Source organism: Capsicum annuum, chromosome 7, assembly GCF_002878395.1.
Source record: "Capsicum annuum cultivar UCD-10X-F1 chromosome 7, UCD10Xv1.1, whole genome shotgun sequence".
Taxonomy (NCBI): Eukaryota; Viridiplantae; Streptophyta; class Magnoliopsida; order Solanales; family Solanaceae; genus Capsicum; species Capsicum annuum.
This window is the reverse complement of record NC_061117.1, coordinates 190,722,773-190,741,675: the sequence shown is the minus strand read 5'-3', so window position 1 is coordinate 190,741,675 and position 18,903 is coordinate 190,722,773. Positions and strand designations below refer to the sequence as shown.

Here is an 18,903-nt window from a genome sequence, read left to right as displayed (position 1 = left end):
TATATCTCAAAAAGCTAAAATAAAATATTTTTGATCAAAATATATGCCGTGTTTCTTTTTTAAAAAAATAACGCTACCAATCTTATATTTGAATTTAGGTCACGAATTTTAATGAGCCCCCGCAAATCATTCCTATGCCTCCATAAATTATTAGTTTAAAAAATGCCCCAACTAAGACAGCAAGTTTCCTTCTATCATACGTTAGATTTGCTATGCACTAAAGCTCCCACAGTATGCGGGGTCAAGGAAAGGGCCGAATCACCACCAATTTGTATATACGTATATATACATTCACCATTTTAATCTTCCATTAGCTCACTCTTCTTGCATTCTAACTACACCACCACCATGGCATCCTCTACGAATGATGTTTACCAGCCATTTCTAGATTTATCATCCCAGCTGTCTACAGAGCACAATTTAGAATCCAACAATGAGTTAGAGGCTGTACTCTTAGACAATTCATTACCTCTCTGGAGTCCATTGCAGCGGGCCACATGGATCAAAATGAAGCTCCTTTTCTCCCTTGCTGCTCCTGCTGTGATGGTCTACATGATCAATTATCTCATGTCTATGTCCACATAAATCTTCTCTGGCCACCTTGGTAATCTTGAACTTGCGGCTGTTTCACTTGGAAACACTGGCATTCAAATTTTCACCTACGGCCTCAATCCTCATGGTATATATATATGAGGAGTACGGGTTGATTTCTAATATGGTCACTCAATTATTATTTGTTATCTCAGAAAAATATCTTTCTTCTTAATTTTATTTTTTTTTCAACGAAAAAAATGACTTTATGAGAATATTAGTTGAGTGACAATATAAAAGTCAACTCTATTTATGATTTGTAATGTTGTGACTTGTCCTATAGATAGTCAGTAATTAGAGATTTAGTTATAGATAGTCAGTAATTAGAGATTAAATATTTAATTTGTTTATTTATTTCTTTTTGAATAGTTGGGCATGGGAAGTGCAGTTGAAACACTTTGCGGTCAAGCATATGGAGCGAGGAAATACGATATGTTAGGAGTTTATCTTCAGAGATCGACGATTCTCCTCATTGTAACAGGGGTTTTACTTACTACAGTCTACGTTTTCTGCAAGCCAATTTTGGTATTTCTAGGGCAATCACCAGAAATTGCATCAGCAGCCGCATTATTTGTGTATGGTCTGATACCACAAATTTTCGCCTACGCTGTGAATTTCCCAATCCAGAAATTCCTTCAAGTGCAGAGCATTGTGGCATCAAGTGCCTAGATTTCTGCCGCGACATTGGTGTTGCATCTCGTGATAAGTTGGGTGGCAGCCTATAAAATTGGGCTGGGCTTGCTAGGGGTGTCTCTTGTATTGAGTTTGTCGTGGTGGATGATAGTGCTAGGCCAATTTGTGTATATTGTGAAGAGTGAGAAGTGTAAGAAAACATGGAATGGGCTCAGTTGGATGGCATTTTCAGGCTTACCGGAGTTCTTCAAGTTATCAGCAGCATCAGCTGTGATGCTATGCTTGGAGACATGGTATTTTCAGATACTTGTTCTGCTTGCTGGCTTGCTTGAAAATCCAGAGTTGGCGTTGGATTCGCTTTCTATTTGGTAAGACAAATCCTTCATAATGTTCTTTAAATTTCGCAAATGGTCGTGTAGTTATATTTTTAATTGTCATAATATAAAACAGACACAAACTGTGCACATCTAAACGCCGAATGGATCAAAATGAACACTTTTAACTCTAGTTGGCAAGAGAAAAGAAGAGTTTCATTTCGATCCATGTGCACATCTAAACTCTCAACTCGTCTCCATTGTGTTAGTTTAACACTCTAACTTACAAAATGATCATCTAGGCACCGTTGGGTGTCCATGACACAAAATGGGGACAAGTTAGGGTGTTTAATTGCCAGTTCAGATCAAGTTGAAGTGTATAAATGTGCACTCTAAAAGTTGGGGTATTTACCCGGCGACTAAAGCCAAGTTTAGGTGTGCTAATTTATTATCCATAGTTTTTTTACGTCAAAGTACAAGACTTTATTTTGTAACATCAAAGTCGTGATACTATTACCTTGATAGCCACATGATAACTTTTGATGGACACATTGATTAACACCCTTATCTTACAATAATAGAGGAAATTGCTGAAACACTAACTACTTTCCATGCTATGGAGGAAACAGAAAAGCAATTTTCATTGTGGCCAAAAGTTGGAGTGAATCATACACTATGGGTCATGGCATGAAGATAGTACTACTAGTTGTCAAAAGCAATTTTCATGGCCATCTTTTCGTCTTGTTAAAAGCCCTAAACTTTTATAGCTTTGTGTATTCTGTTGAAATTTTCAAGTTGGTGTATTATGTGCTAAGCCAGTTAACGGGACGGGACGGGTCAACCCGGAATAGTCCCGTCACTTTTAACTGGGTTGTGGGCCGGTCCAGTTCCGGGCGTGGCTTAACAGGCCGGTCCGGTTCTGGGCCCAACAGTAAATTTCCAAGAAACAACCCGGGACCGGCCCATTAATCCTAACCCGGTCCAACCCGCCTAAACCCAATCAAAAATCCGGTCAAAACCAAAAAAAAAAAAATTAAAAGTGTTTTATCCAATATACACTATATATACCCACCTATATACTTTTAAATATGTTAAACAATATATATACACTATATATACAGTATATACTACATTAGAATTTAAAAAACATATACACATATACACAATTACACATGTAATCGTGTATACGACTATACGTTAGTTAAATATATGTACTACTTTAAATAAAACATATACTACAATATATATACTAATTTATAAAACATATACACATGTATACGTTAAATATATACTACTTTAGAGTCTGTAGAAAATATTTACACATATATACGTACCATTCAATATATTTGTACTACTTTAAATAAAACATATACTACAATATATACACACACTATATAGATAGTTATGTGCTAATTTATAAAACATATACACATGTATATGTTAAATATATACTACTTTAACGTCTATACTCTATAGAAAATATATATACATCTATATGTATCATTCAATATATGTACTACTTTAAAAAATATACATATAACATATAAACACTATATATAAACTAATTTATAAAACATATATACATGTATACGTTAAATATATACTACTTTAGAGTCTATAGAAAATATATACGCATATATATGTACCAAGTTTTTTTAGCCGGGCATAGTCATGGCTAGAAGAGAAGAAGAAGTATTAAAAGTACGTCAGAAGAGAGAAAATAAGTACCGTAAATTTGGCCAGATGCAAGGCCGAAATAGTGAGTAACGGCTACTATTTGCCTTCTTTTATTTAAACCTTCGGATAATATACAAGAGAAAGAAGAGAGGAGGAAGAAGACTAGTCTTAGAGAGAGAAAAAGAAATGAAAATTTCTAACTTGTACCTCCCTAACAGATGAGGTACCTATATATAGGAAAAGAAAGCATCTGCGTACAGTACTTATGGGTCCCACATTCGAGTCCCTGTGTGTAGTGTTTTCACTGTTCTAAGAAGGTCCTATCAAGATAGTAAAGATAATTTCTGGGTCCTTGAAACGCCCTAAAATTTTCATCCCGAGACGTCACACGGTGCTTAGGGCTACACGTAGCCCGAAGCTAACCCTCGGAGCCAGACACTACCTCAAGGAACTCAATTCAACAATAGTCATGCATAATAAAGAGATATACCACATCGGGTTCAAGAGAGATACTGGATAATACTAAATTGTACAACCAAAGTATATATTGAATGTCTGTACATCCCATCACATTAGTCTGACAAAGCCTTTATACATCAAAATCAAGGATCCTTTGGGACAAAACCCCAACTGACTCAACAGTACTGAAAGTCATAACGATAAAATGATATCACAAAAATATAGACACGGTCCTCGAAGAATGAGGACTCACCACTGAGGAAATGTAGTGAGGCACCTAAATATCGCTAATGTGGCTGCGGCTGAGTACCTGAACCTATATTACGAGAAAATGTAGCCCATAGGAAAATATGTGGATCGGCACTTTGGAATGTACTGAGTATGTGGGGGTGCATGCAACAATGTAAATATCATCATTAATTTCATGAAAATATGCATATGTACAATGATGGCTCACTTGGCTTGAGTTAGATTGAAACATACTTTTTATGATCTCATAGTAAATAAATCATATGATAAAAACCTCATAAATCATCATAAACAACTCGACTCTTCAACTCAAGACTCGGAGTGACTCGGTAATTCAAGAAACTGAACTCTTATGGACATGAGAGGTTCTTATAACCGACATAAACCATGTGAGCTACATGGAGTCCAACATTTTTCCCTCCTAAGGATAGAACCCCACATTGGTGGGAGCGTCGTACTCTTTCCAGGGAGTACAACCTCAATTTAGTGATCACAATCTCATACTCGGCCTCTAGCACATAAATATCAATACCAATCCTACGATGGCACGTAGTTTTAGGGAAATACCACATTTCCCGTTCGGTGCTAAATACTACTCCCAGACACAAGCTCAGAACGCGTTAGGAAATCCACCACAAACATCACAAGGTTTTATCATGAAGATCAAATCATATCTCTTTCTCATTTATCAAATCATAATCAATTTGTGGATTCCTAACTCGACTCAAATCAAATCAATCTTTCTCAATATCAAAATGTATCAATTCATTAAATCATGGCAACATCAATAACTTTGAGGAAATATAAGACTCATTGTAACAACTCAATCTCATGAATCAATATGCTCAATAATCCAATTTGTCATAAGGAAGCTTAAAGCTTGACACATATCTTGAAAGCACTTGAAATATCAACTCATGGTAGAAATATAAAATTCACAATATTAAATATCAAGTCATAACTTAGGAATAGTAAAATAATCATGTATAACAAAGCTTGAACAATTTATATTCTCATAGTCTCATGATGAAGTAATTTGGGTATAAACCCACTTGCAAATCATATAAATCCATAATAGAGATCAAAGCTTTGGGCACAAGAATGAAAAGATTGCTCTTGTTCAAAATCCCACATACCTTAATCTTTGAAATTGGATGAATTCTAGTGCTTGAGACTCTATCCACACTTGTAATAAATGATTCTCGAACCCCACAGTATGAGGAACTTGGTTCTTGAAGAAATCTTGAAGATTTATGGATGATTTTTGGAAGATTAATGTTCTTGAATGAAACCCTAGATATATTTTCTTAAGAGAATTGGAAGAGAAAATGAAGAAATTAGGATTTGGATGGGGATTCTCATATATATAGGGGCCTCCAAAAGATGAAAAGGGACCAAAATACCCTTACAAAAATACCCTTTAATTGCTGAAAAAAATAGCTGACAACATTTGTCACAAGTCGTCAGACTTGTGACAAGTCGTCACGAAATGTCGTCACAAAAGGGTGGAATTTTTGACTTTCAGCTTAAGGTTGACGACATTTTGTTACAAGCCGTCAGACTTGTGACAAGTCGTCAGAAAAGGTCATCACAAAATGTTGGAATTTGTGACTTTCTGCTTAAGGTGACGACATTTTGTGATGAGTCATCAGGCTTGTGACAAGTCATCACAAAATGTCGTCACACAATTTCCAGGCGGACACGCTGGAGTAAAATTGGCATAACTTTTTGCTCCGATACCGGATTTGGGTAAAATTGGTACCATTGGAAAGCTAATTCAACTATATATCTGTTGGTGGGTCATGAGCTGAAAATTTCTTAGTGTAACAAGAGATATTCTCATTTAAAGTTGACTATGCCAAAATCCTTCTCAAGAATTCAATCGGTAAGGGGTGTTTTGATTCACCTAATCGCTAGGACATATTTGAGGCCTTAATACACATCATCCTTAATCAGAAAACAACCAAAGCACTATAATTTATTTCTCATGAGCTTGATTCATGGTGGCACTATTGGTTAGAGTTCTCGGGGTATTACAATATCTCTCTCTTGGAAACATTCGTCCCCGAATATTGCCAGATAGGCCAAGAACAAGAAAAAATGAGGACACATAGCTAGAACGACTCACTCAAAGGACTTACTTCACTCTATACCTTCGGATACTATACAAAATACATGAATTCGTGATGGAAGTAGACACATAACTGAATATTTAATAAGAAGGGGGCAGAATTAAGAAAGAATGGTACCGTCTGCTTACTCCGAACTCACAGAAAAGAGGTGAGGGTACTTGGCTCACATATCATATTTAGCTTCCCAAGTAGAACCCTCAACATATTGATTTTGCCAAAATGCTTTAACCAAAGGAACTTCTTTGTTCGTTAGCCTAAGGATCTGAAAATCTAAAATCTCAACCGGAACCTCCATAAATGAAAGGATATCCTGAATATCTAAGCTTTTGGAATAATCAACCACGACAGAATCACCAATACACGTCTTAAGCATAGAAACATCGAATACCAGATGAATGCTAGACAACTCCGCGGTTAACTCCACCTCATATGCTAGTTTCCTAACACGGCTCAAGATCCTATATGGACCAATATAATGGGGACTAAGCTTTCCCTTCTTCCCAAATATCTTTACCCCTTTCATGAGTGAAACCTTTAAGTACACCAAATCATTAAAATTAAACTCAAGATCTTTTCTTCTCACATCCGCATACGACTTCTGATGACTTTGAGCAGTCTTCAATCTTTCTCGAATCAACTTAACTTTTTCCATAGCCTCGAACACAGCAACAGGCCCAATCACAACTGCTTCTCCTACTTTAAACCAACCTATAGGTGATCTACATCTTCTCCCGTACAAAGCTGCGAACGGGGCCATCTGAATACTAGCATGGAAACTATTGTTATATACAAATTCGATCAATGGCAAGTGCCCATCCTAACTACCTTTGAAATCAAACGCACATGCCCTCAACATGTCCTCCAAAGTATGAATAGTCCTCTCAGCCTGACCATCAGTTTGCGGATGAAAAGCGGAACTCAAATAAATTTGGGTACCAAGACCTTTCTGAAAGGCTCTCCAAAACTGTGAAGTAAACTGAGTACCCCTATCTGAGATGATAGATAAAGGAACTCCATGCAATCTGACTAACTCACGGATATACAATCTAGCATAATCCTCAGCTGTATAAGATAAATGCACTGGCAACAAATAAGCTAATTTAGTCAACCGATCTATAACAACCCAAATTGAATCATGATGACGACGAGAAGAAGGCAAACCAATTACGAAATCTATATTCACTTCTTCCCACTTTCAAGTAGGAATGCTAAACTCTTGCATTACACCACCGGGCCTTTGGTGCTCTACCTTAACCTGTTGACAAGTAGAACACATTGCCACAAATCCTGCTATGTCTTTCTTCATTCTATTCCACTAATAGATTTCCCGCAAATCACGGTACATCTTGGTAGCACCGGGATGATTAGAATATTGTGCGCCATGCACTTCAGCCATAATTCTCTAGCATAGATCATCAATATCAGGAATACATAATCTACCCTATAATCCCAACATACCATCTCCGCTTTAGGCAAAAACCTCTACCTTTTGGTCCTTAACTGACTCTTTCAGTCTGACTAGACTATGATCCTTGTCTTGCTTCTCCTTTACCTCCGAGACCAAAGAGGACTCGAAACTACTCTGAACTAACATACTCCCTTCAACGAAATCAAGCAATCTAACACCTAAACTAGCCAAATGATGTGCATCATGAGCCAATTCTTTCTTATCATTCTCTACATGAGATACACTACCCATAGACAACCTACTAAGAGCATCTACCTCAATACTGGCCTTGCTCAGGTGATACAACACACTCATATCATAGTATTTTAGCAACTCTGACCATCTTCTTTGTCTAAGATTTAACTCCCTCTAAGTAAACACATACTGCAGGCTTTTGTTATCAGTAAACACATCAACATGAACACTATAAAAATAATTTCTCCAAATTTTCAAAGCAAAAACTACAGCTGCTAATTCAAGATCATTGGTTGGGTAATTCTTCTCATGAGGCTTTAATTGTCTAGAGGCATAAGCTATAACTTTACCCCTCTACATCAACACACAACCCAAACCAACTCTAGAAGCATCATAATACACCATAAAACTATCAGTACTATCGGGTAAAGCTAACACTAGGGCTGAAGTGAGTCGAGTCTTCAACTCTTGAAAACTCTTCTCAAAGGCATCTGTCTACTGGAACTTAACTTTCTTTTGGGTCAACCGGGTCATGGGAGACACAATGGAAGAGAAGCCCTCAACAAAACGATGATAGTAACCAGCGAGACCTAAGAAACTCCTAATGTCAGATGGGAAGGTAGGTCTAGGCCAATTCTTTACAGCTTCTGTCTTTTGGGGATCGACTCTAATGCCTTCGATGGAAATAATATGACCCAAAAAAGCAACTGACCTTAGCCAAAATTCATACTAGCTAAATTTAGCGAATAATTGATGATCTCTAAGAGTTTGCAAGACAATTCTAAGATGGTCGGCATGATCATCCTCTCTTTCGGAATACAGAAGAATATCGTCTATGAATATAATGACAAACATATCAAGATATTGCTTAAAATATCGATTCATAAGGTCCATAAAGACTGCTAGAGCATTGGTTAACCCAAATGACATGACAAGAAACTCAAACTGACCATAACAGGTTTGGAAGGCTAGCTTTGGAATATCACACTCTCTCACTTTAAGCTGATGATAGCCGAATCTAAGGTCTATCTTTGAGAAATAGCTTGCACCATGTAGCTGATCAAATAAATCATAGATTCTAGGAAGAGGGTACTTGTTCTTGATAGTTACCTTGTTGAGTTGATGGTAATCAAATGCACATACGTAATGTACTATCTTTCTTATGCACGAATAGAGCAGGTGCACCCTAATAGGAAATATTGGGTCTGATAAAGCCATTTTCTAAGAGATTTTTGAGTTGATCCTTCAAATCTTTAAGTTCTGTGGGATTCATACAGTACAGAGAAATGGAAATAGGCTGAGTGTCGAGAAGAATATCAATCCCAAATTCTACTTCTCTATCAGGTGGGACCCCTGGGAGATCTTTTGAGAAAACATTGGGAAACTCATTAACAATGCTAACTAACTAAATAGTAAGAGTCTCAAACTTGAGGTCTTTAACTTGAACTAGGTGATAGATGCAACCCTTGGAAATCAACTTTCTAGCTTTGAGGTAGGATATGAAATGGCTCTTTGGAGTTACAGAACTCACGAACCACTCAAAAATGGGCTCTTCAGGAAACTAAAACTTGACCACTCGGGTATGACAATCTATAGATGTATAGCATGAGTGAAGCCAATCTATACCTAGAATGACGTCAAAATCAACCATATCTAACTCAATTAAATTAGCATATATGACCCGATGAAGGATAGTGATAGGACACTTCTTATACACTCGCGTAGCAATAATAGATTCTTCTATCGGGGTAGAAACCAGAATAGGCTTAGGAATCCGTTCAGGGTCCATCTCAAAATTTACAGCAACCAGAGGTATCACATAAGAGAAACTCGAATTGGGGTCCATCAATACATACACATTGAAATAAAAGACACAGAGCATACCAGTGACAATATCTAGAGAGTCCTCCTTCTCTAGGTGAGGTGGTATAGCATAGAAGAGATTCTGGCACGAACCGCCAGCAGTATAAGAAGAGGCGCCCTGAGAAGGAACTGGGTGAACTACGGGAGTGGGGACACTGGTATCCTGACTCTGCGGACGATCATCTTGACTCCCCTATCTAGAATACGAATAATTTCTAAGTCGGTGGCCCAAATTGCCATAACCAAAGCATCCCCTCTGATCAATAAAACACTCGCCAAAATGATCTCTACCACACATGGCACATAAAGGAGGACAAGGTCTGTTACTTACACTTTCCTGAGACCTGGATGGGATAGGATTTTTCCCCTACTCCTGCCTACTTCTAGTTGCGGGAGCACTAATTGAGGAAGGCGCGGGCATAAATGAACGTCTCTGGAATTATGAGTGGTTCCCTCTATAGAATCTGGACTGACCAAATCCCTGCTACTCTAATCTAGCTCTTTTATTCCCTCTTACTCTCTAGCTCTCTTTCACATTATCAGCTTCAATCTGTTAGACATGTATCATCAATCGAGAAAGGTCTATCTCTCTATTAAGCATAGCAGATCTACACTCTTTCATAATGTAACTCGACACGCTCGTCACGAACTTACTCATGATTATCTTGGAGTCATCCATCATACTAGGAGAATATTTTGATAACTGGTTGAATCTAAGACAATACTCCTTAACAATCATGGAGCCTTATCTTAAATTCATGAATTCCTCTATCTTTGCTTTCCTCATCTCAAGAGAAAAGAATCTGTCCAATAATACATACTGGAATAACTTCCAAGTCATGGGATCAAGATCCTCCCCTCTACTCTTCCTCCACATCTCCATGATGTTGGGTCTATTTACGCATTCTAGCATTACTATTTTAGCCCCTTTAGCCTTATTTTGAGGATGAATCTTATGATATATGTGCTTATAATGACATAAATAAGCATTCATGTGTACAATTATGTGTTTACAATGTTTAATGGTGTTTTCATATGATTTTGATTCAATTTGAGCATTTAGAGTTCAACCGAGAAAACTAGTGTGACTAGCTTGAGCTAGGTATTTGTCTAGTCTATTTTGTTGGATTCTAATGTGTTTTAATGAGTTAATAAGGTTTTAATTATGTATTTATATATGGAATAACTTATTTATAATGGTCAAGGGTCAATTGGATCAGGAAAACATCAAAACAAAGAGCTAAAACTCAAAGTGAAATTAACCTATGCTTTGCTCGTGTTTTGAGTTCATCATCTTGAATGTTGTGTTGTTTTGATCTCTATTTTGTGGTATTTGATTCTTTATTATTCTTGTGAAATGGATAATGATGATATATGAAGGATATACAAGCTTCAAATCAAGTGGAATCAACTCAATAAGGCTCGGAATGACTCAACGAAACCAACGTGCAGAATTTGACTCCATTTGGAGTACTGATATGTATTGGACCACTGAGGGAGAGTGAATAGTGATATGGACTCATTAAAAACACTATTGGATTCAGAAAAGGAAGAATTTTAAGAAACACTAGCGCGTGTAACAATTTATGGAGTGTAAAGAGGTGCCATGATGCGGTGAAATCGAAGTAAAATTCTAGAAATTAACTCACTGGTGGTCAAAATGGTAGACCACCAGTCTTGTAACTGACCACCAGTTCGAACTTCAGGCTAAAACAGAATACAGGATTTCAGTACACTCAGTGAAGGTCGAAATGGTGGACCACCAGCTTTGCGACTAACCACCAGACTGACCACCAGAATCAAAATATTAGAAAATTCACTAAAGGCCAGGATGGTGGACCACCAGCTTTGTGACTGACCACTAAACTGACCACCAGACCACCAAAACAGAATCCATGATTTCAGAGGAGCCAGTGAAGGTCGAAGTGGTGGACCACCAGTTTTGTGGGGAACTACCAACTTGACCACCAACTTTGACAAAAAAATTTTGATTTTTAATTTTAATTCCTCTCTACTTGGGAACATATAAATACTAGTTTTAGGGTTTCTTACTGGTTTCTGATCATTAATATTTTCTCTTTTTCATAGCCTCCATTCTTGAAACTCTTTGTAAGAGTATTTTGGGGGAAATTAAGCAAACCTTGTGGATTTAATTATTTCATCTCCATTAAAGATTCAAGAGAAAATTCTTGTAACCTTTGTAAGTAAATATTGAATTTATTTATGAATTACACAAATATTCTTCCTATTTCTTCCATGGAAATGTATGATTAAGCTCCCATAACTAGGGTTATGGGAGCCTTGATGTGAAAAATGAAATTTAGAGTGTGAATCCAATTGAACTTTATGAGGAATAGACATTGTATAAATCTTTCTTCATTTTCATGATTCTTCTTGGTTGCAAACTTAAAGAGTGAGCCCTTATACAATCACTTGTTCGAATAGAAAAGTGTTTATTGGGAAAAGAAAGGGTTTACACAAATCCAAAGGCTTTAACCTTTGGATTGAGGATAGATGCCTTAATCAGATCAACCCATGTGAGAATACAATTGAATTATTAATCCATTTTTTTAAGTTTATGAAAAATAAGGGATGACCTACTCATTTAGGTTGAGAAACGAATGGGTAAACCATAGATATCAGTTACCCTTACAATGGAAATTGTTAACTAGAGCTCATAAGTGATTCACAACCCTAATTGTTCAAGCATCTTGGTAACCATAACTCTAGTTTGTTTAACATCTCTGAATTACTACTTACAAAAAGAATCATTAGATGGGTTAACTCTGTTACAATTAATTAGGACATAATTCACAAATTAAAAACCCCACATTTTATCTTTTCGTATAATTTGATTGAATTCAACTTGTAACTATAGTTTCAAATTAGTTTAATCACCACTCACATTGTTTCCTGTTGATTCGACCCCGACTCCAATGTTGGGTAAATATATTGACAACGACCGTCTTGTACTAAATTGATATGTAAGTTGAGCGTTATCAAAAATGGCGCTGTTGCCGGGGAACAATTTGGCGTATTGAGTTGGTTTGGAATTTTAGTTTACTTGCTTGAATTCAAATTTTTAAATGTTTTTTTAGTTTGCTTTTTTATTTTCTTTTATTTTTACTATTCTCATACCTTTTTGAGATAACAACCTGGATAGATGGTTTTTGGAGTAATGACGATTCTTGTGATAATTCTTGTGATTATTATGTGAGACCACATTACGAGGCTTACTGTCCATATTTAGATGGAACTGTAACTTGGTGTTTAACTTGTGGTCAAAGTGATCATTCTACAGATGTGTCCTGCCATGATTCAAGCGGAAAAATTGATGAAACGAATTTTAGAGAATCAAGAATAGCTGTGGGAAGAGCTAAAGGAGTTACCAATCCCACCATGTTTACAGTTGCTAAACAAAGAAGAATATGAGGAGGATATTAGCCAATTTAAGGAGAAAACTCAAGAATCACAGTCACTTGATTGCCATCTTCATCTTGAGACTGACTTTAAGAAGGTGAATAAAAGTGAGTGTGTAGTAGATAGTGTAAATTTTGAAGTAGAATTAGTTGGGCCTCACTCGAAGCATTTTTCCACATTATGTATAGATGATATCATGTCTATTGAATCATCTAAAGTAGTGGAAGAATGTAAAGATGAGGAACAAAAATCCTATATTTTTTATTTTACACTTGATAAGCAACATAAAAATGCACCTCACTTTAAGACCGAGTTGTTTATCATGCATCATCCATTACTCAGCTTCTTAATCTTTGTACCACTCCCTTATAAGAGAGGGAAAAAGATGGATGATAAGTTGGGGGTGAAATTTATATCCTCACGGTGGAGGAAAAAGGCTATTTGGGTCAAGCCGCGACACTAAATTAGGCGCTTCTTGGGAGGCAACGCAAGCTAAGGTATGTTTTCTTTTCAGCTTTGTGTTAGTTTTTATTTCACGTAGTTTTTGTTTTTGGTTGATTCACAGGTTAATGGGAAGTCTGAGTACCATAAACTTGATCTAAGAAGCATGGCATCAAATAAGTGTGGAGTCCCAAGGATCTCCTCGATGTGAAAATGTATCTAGCTAGGCTTAGAGGCCTCAGGAAGTATTCCTATCACTTCAGTTAACAATTCACTTTGGGGACAAAGTAGGATTTTAAGTGTGGGGTGGGGAAATTCCCAAATTTTGGCTCAACTTAAAAATTTTAGGTTGGGAATAAATGAGATATTCTTGTTAGTGCTAACTTTGATTACATGATGCAAGTGAGTTTGTTTGTAAAAACATGTGATTTTAGAGAATTACTACTTTGTAGACTCTTAGGCTCATGTTTTGTGACTCTAGTATTTGTTGGCTTAATTTTGAATTCATGCTATTGTTTGGTTGGGAGTCTATGATGATCCTATTGAGTTGAGCATGTGCCATATACGTGTGAGAGTTTTGTATATTCCTTGTTGCATGTGACGTCTAGAACTTTCCTGGTGTATGTGTGAAGCGAAATAAAGAATGTGGGTTTAGGAGGTGATATAGGCATTTCTTTGATAGCCTTATTTTATACCGTATGTTTTACCTACCCTTGTGCATTATCTTAATTAAACCCCATTGAGCCTTTAGCTTTTTCTTTGGTAGCCTCATATGTAGCCTAATCCCTTCTTTGATAGACCATAATTTGATCCAAAAGGCTTCTAAGTGCTTTAATTAAAAAAAATAAATTTGAGAAAGAAGTTTGAGAAATTGAAGAAGAAAAGGGTGAAATTAAGGCCACAAGGTAATAGTTATTGGTGTATAATTGATGTGTGGTGGATGGTTTTGATAGAATTTATGCTAAAAATATTGCCCTGATTGTAAAAAAGAGAAAAATTGATTCTTGTGGTAGTAAACGATATGTGCACCAAGTGTTTATGAAAATGCTAAAAAGAGATGGGGCAAAAATAAAAGAGATGGGTAGACAAAAGTGGTGTAATTTGGTTGTTGGAGATTGGTTTTAAATTTATAATGTAGTGTATAAAGCACTTAGATAGGGTAGTCACTATTCTTGGCCAAAATAGTTCCTACCCGTCCCTTAGCCGACATTACAACCCGAAAAAGTCCTAATTGATCCTAAGCTTTACATTCGGCTATTAGTGGAACACTACACTAAGGGAAAGCCTATGGTTCATTATGTGTAACTTGTGAACTCTTTGTGAGAGTGAGCGTAATTTGATTTTTATACCCATTACATTAAATTGCATTATTTTGAGTGATTATGGGTAACTTTCTTGTTGTGAGGGGCACATGTTAGATAAATGTGGGTGATTTGTATGATGTCCTTGATTGTGTAGTAAGAATGAGTTTTCCGACTAGGTGAGCCAATTCTTAAGGCTAGGAAGTTTTGGATTAGTGTTCATAAGCTTTCAATTGTGTATATCATGCTTAATATTATAAACTTGCATTTATGTAGTCATTGTAGTTCTAGCTTGAGTGTCTTACATATAGTATAAGAGTATATTTCCCATCTCATGATACTTAGAGTGAAGATTTGTTTGAGGACGAACAAGGTTTTAAGTGTATGTTGGGTGTATTTACGTATTCTAGCATCACTATTTTAGCCTTTTTAGCCTTATTTTGAGGATAACTCTTATGATATATGTTCTTATAATGACATAAATGAGAATTCATATGTCCAAGTATGTGCTTACAATGTTTAATGGTGTTTTCATATGAGTTTTGATTCAATTTGAGCATTTAGAGTTCAACCGAGAAAACTAGTGTGACTAGCTTGAGCTAGGTGTTTGTCTAGTCTATTGTGTTGGGTTCTAATGTGTATTAATGAGTTACTAATGTTGTAATTATGTATTTATAAGTTAAATAACTTACTTATAATGTTCAAGGGTTAGTCAGATCAGGAAAACATTCAAAACAAAGAGCTAAAACTCAAAGTGAAATTAACCTATGCTTAGCTTTTGTTTTGAGTTCATCGTCTTGAATGTTGTGTTTTTTTGAGCTCTATTTTGTGGTTTTTGATTCTTTAGGATGCTTGTGTAATGGATAATAATGATATATTAAGGATATATAAGCTTCAAATCAAGTGGAATCAACTCAATAAGGCTCGGAATGACTCAACGAAACCAACGTGCAGAATTTGACTCCATTTGGAGTCCTGATATGTATTGGACCATTGAGGGCGCATGAACCATGATATTGACTCGTTAAAACACCGTTGGATTCAGAAAATGATGAAGTTTAAGACACATTGGCGCGTGTAGCAATTTATGGAGTGTAAAGAGGCGCCATGATGCGGTGAAATCGGAGTAAAATTCTGGAAATTGACTCACTGGTGGTCAAAATAGTGGATCACCAATCTTGTGACTGATCACCAGTTCAACCTTCAGGCTAAAACAGAATGCAGGATTTCAGCACACTCAGTGAAGGTCAAAATGGTAGACCACCAGCTTTACGACTGACCACCAGACTGACCACCAAAATCAAAATTTTAGAAAATTCACTAAAGGCCAGGATGGTGGACCACCAGCTTTGTGACTGACCACCAGACCACCAAAACAGAATCCAAGATTTTAGAGGAGCCTGTGAAGGTCGAAGTGGTGGACCACCAGTTTTGTGGTAAACCACCAACTTGACCACCAACTTTGACAAAAGTTTTCTGAATTTTAATTTTAATTCCTCTCTACTTGGGAACATATAAATACTAATTTTAGGGTTTCTTATTGGGTTCTGATCATTAATTTTTTCTCTCTTTTTCATAGCCTCCATTCTTGAAAATCTTTGTAAGAGTATTTTTGGGGAAATTAAGTAAACCTTGTGGATTAAATTATTTCATCTCTATTGAAGATTTAAGAGCAAATTCTTGTAACCTTTGTAAGTAAATATTGAATTTATTTATGAATTACACAAATATGCTTCCTATTTTCTCCATGGAAATGTATGATTAAGCTCCCATAACTAGGTTTATGGGAGCCTTGATATGAAAAATGAAATTTAGAGTGTGAATCCAATTGAACTTTATGAGGAATTGACATTGTATAAATCTTTCTTCATTTTCATGATTCTTCTTGGTTACAAACTTAAAGAGTGAGCCCTTATACAATCACTTGTTCGAATAGAAAAGTGTTTATTGAGAAAAGAAAGGGTCTACACGAATCTAAAGGCTTTAACCTTTGGATTGAGGATAGATGCCTTAATCGGGTCAACCCATGTGAGAATGCAATTGAATTATTAATCCATTCCTTAAGTTTGTAAAAATTAAGGGATGAGCTACTCATTTATGTTGAGAAGCTAATGGATAAACCATAGATATCAATTACTCTTATAATGGAAATCGTTAACTAGAGCTCATAAGTGATTCACAACCCTAATTGTTCAAGCATCTTGGTAACTATAACTCTGGTTTATTTAACATCTCTGCATTACTACTTACAAAAAGAATCATTAGATGGGTTAACTCTGTTACAATTAATTAGGACATAATTCACAAATTAAAAACCCCCCATTTTATCTTTTCGTATAATTTGATTGAATTCAACTTGTAGCTATAGTTTCAAATTAGTTTAATCGCCACTCACATTGTTCCCTGTGGAATCGAACCCGACTCCAAAGTTGGGTAAATATATTGACGATGATCACCTTGCACTAAATTGACATGTAAGTTGAGTGTTATCACTCCACCCAATTATATGCAATATCTTTCATTAGATACAGAGCCAATTCAACACTCTCTTCCTCAGTCACGTGAATAATCTGGGTGATCTTTCCCACCTCCCTAGGACCTAGGACTCATTAAACCTTAGACTCTGATACCAAGCTTTGTAACGCCCCAAAATTTCCATCCCGAGATGTGACACGGTGCTTAAGGCTCCACGTAGCCCCAAGCTAATCCTCGTAGCCAGACACTACCACAAGGAACTCAATTCAATAATAGTCATGCATAATAAAGAGATATATAGCATCGGGTTCAAGAGAGATATTGGAGAATACTAAACTGTACAAACAAAGTATATATTGAATTTTTGTACATACCATCCCTCTAGTTTGACAAAGCCTCTATACATCAAAATCAAGGAGCCTTTGGAAAAAAAAACCCCTAACTAACTCAACAGTACTAAAAGCCATAATGACAAAATGATATCATAAAAATATGGACATGGTCCTTGAACCATGAGGACTTACCACTGAGGAAATGTAGTGAGGCACCCAAATATCGCTAATGCGACTGTGGCTGAGAACCTGAACCTACATTATGAGAAAATATAGCCTATAGTAAAATATATGGGTCAGCACTTGGGAATGTACTGAGTATGTGTAAGTGCATGCAGCAATGTAAATATCATTATCAATTTCAGGAAAATATGCATATGTACAATGATGGATCACTTGGCCTGAGTTAGATTGAAACATACTTTTTATGATCTCATAGTAAACAAATCGTATGATAAAAAACTCATAAATCATCATAAACAACTCAATTCATCAACTAAAGACTCGGAGAGACTCGGTAATTCAAGAAAATCAACTCTTATGGACATGGGAGGTTCTTATAACCAACATAAACCATGTGAGCTATATCGAGTCCAACGTTTTGCCCTCCTAAGGAGAGAACCCCACATTGGCGGGAGTGTCGTACTCTTTCCAGGGAGTACAACCTCAATTTAGTGATCACAATATCATACTCGACCTCTAGCCCACAAGTATCAATACCAATCCTACGGTGGCATGTAGTTTCGGGGAAATACCACATTTCCTGCTCGGTGCTAAATACTACTCCCACACACAAGATTAGAATGCGTTAGGAAATACACCACAAACATCACAGGGGTTTATCATGAAGATCAAATCAAATCTCTTTCTCATTTATCAAATCATAATCAATTTGTGGATTCCTAACTCGACTCAAATCAAATCAATCTTTCTCAATATCAAAATGTATCAATTCATTAAATCATGGAAACATCAATAACTTTGAGGAAATACTAAGACTCATTGTAACAACTCAATATCATGAATCAATATGCTCAATAATCCAATTTTTCGTAAGGAAGCTTAAAGCTTGACACATATCTTGAAAGGACTTGAACTATCAACTCATGGTAGAAATATGAAATTCACAATATTAAATATTAAGTCATAACTTGAGAATAGTAAAATAATCATGTATAACAAAGCTTGAACAATTTATATTCTCATAGTCTCATGATGAAGTAATTTGGGTATAAACCCACTTGCAAAATCATATAAGTCCATAATAGAAATCAAAGCTTTGGGCATAAGAACGAAAGGATTGCTCTTGTTCAAAATCCCACATACCTTAATCTTTGAAATTGGATGAATTCTAGAGCTTGAGACTCTATCGGC

The 18,903-nt window shown here is 36.2% G+C and overlaps 1 pseudogene; it reads left to right on the top strand.

The window, feature by feature from the left end:
- The first annotated feature begins 334 nt into the window (after nt 1-334).
- On the top strand, nt 335-13,934 carry LOC107877239 (annotated as a pseudogene).
- Nucleotides 13,935-18,903: the final 4,969 nt, after the last annotated feature.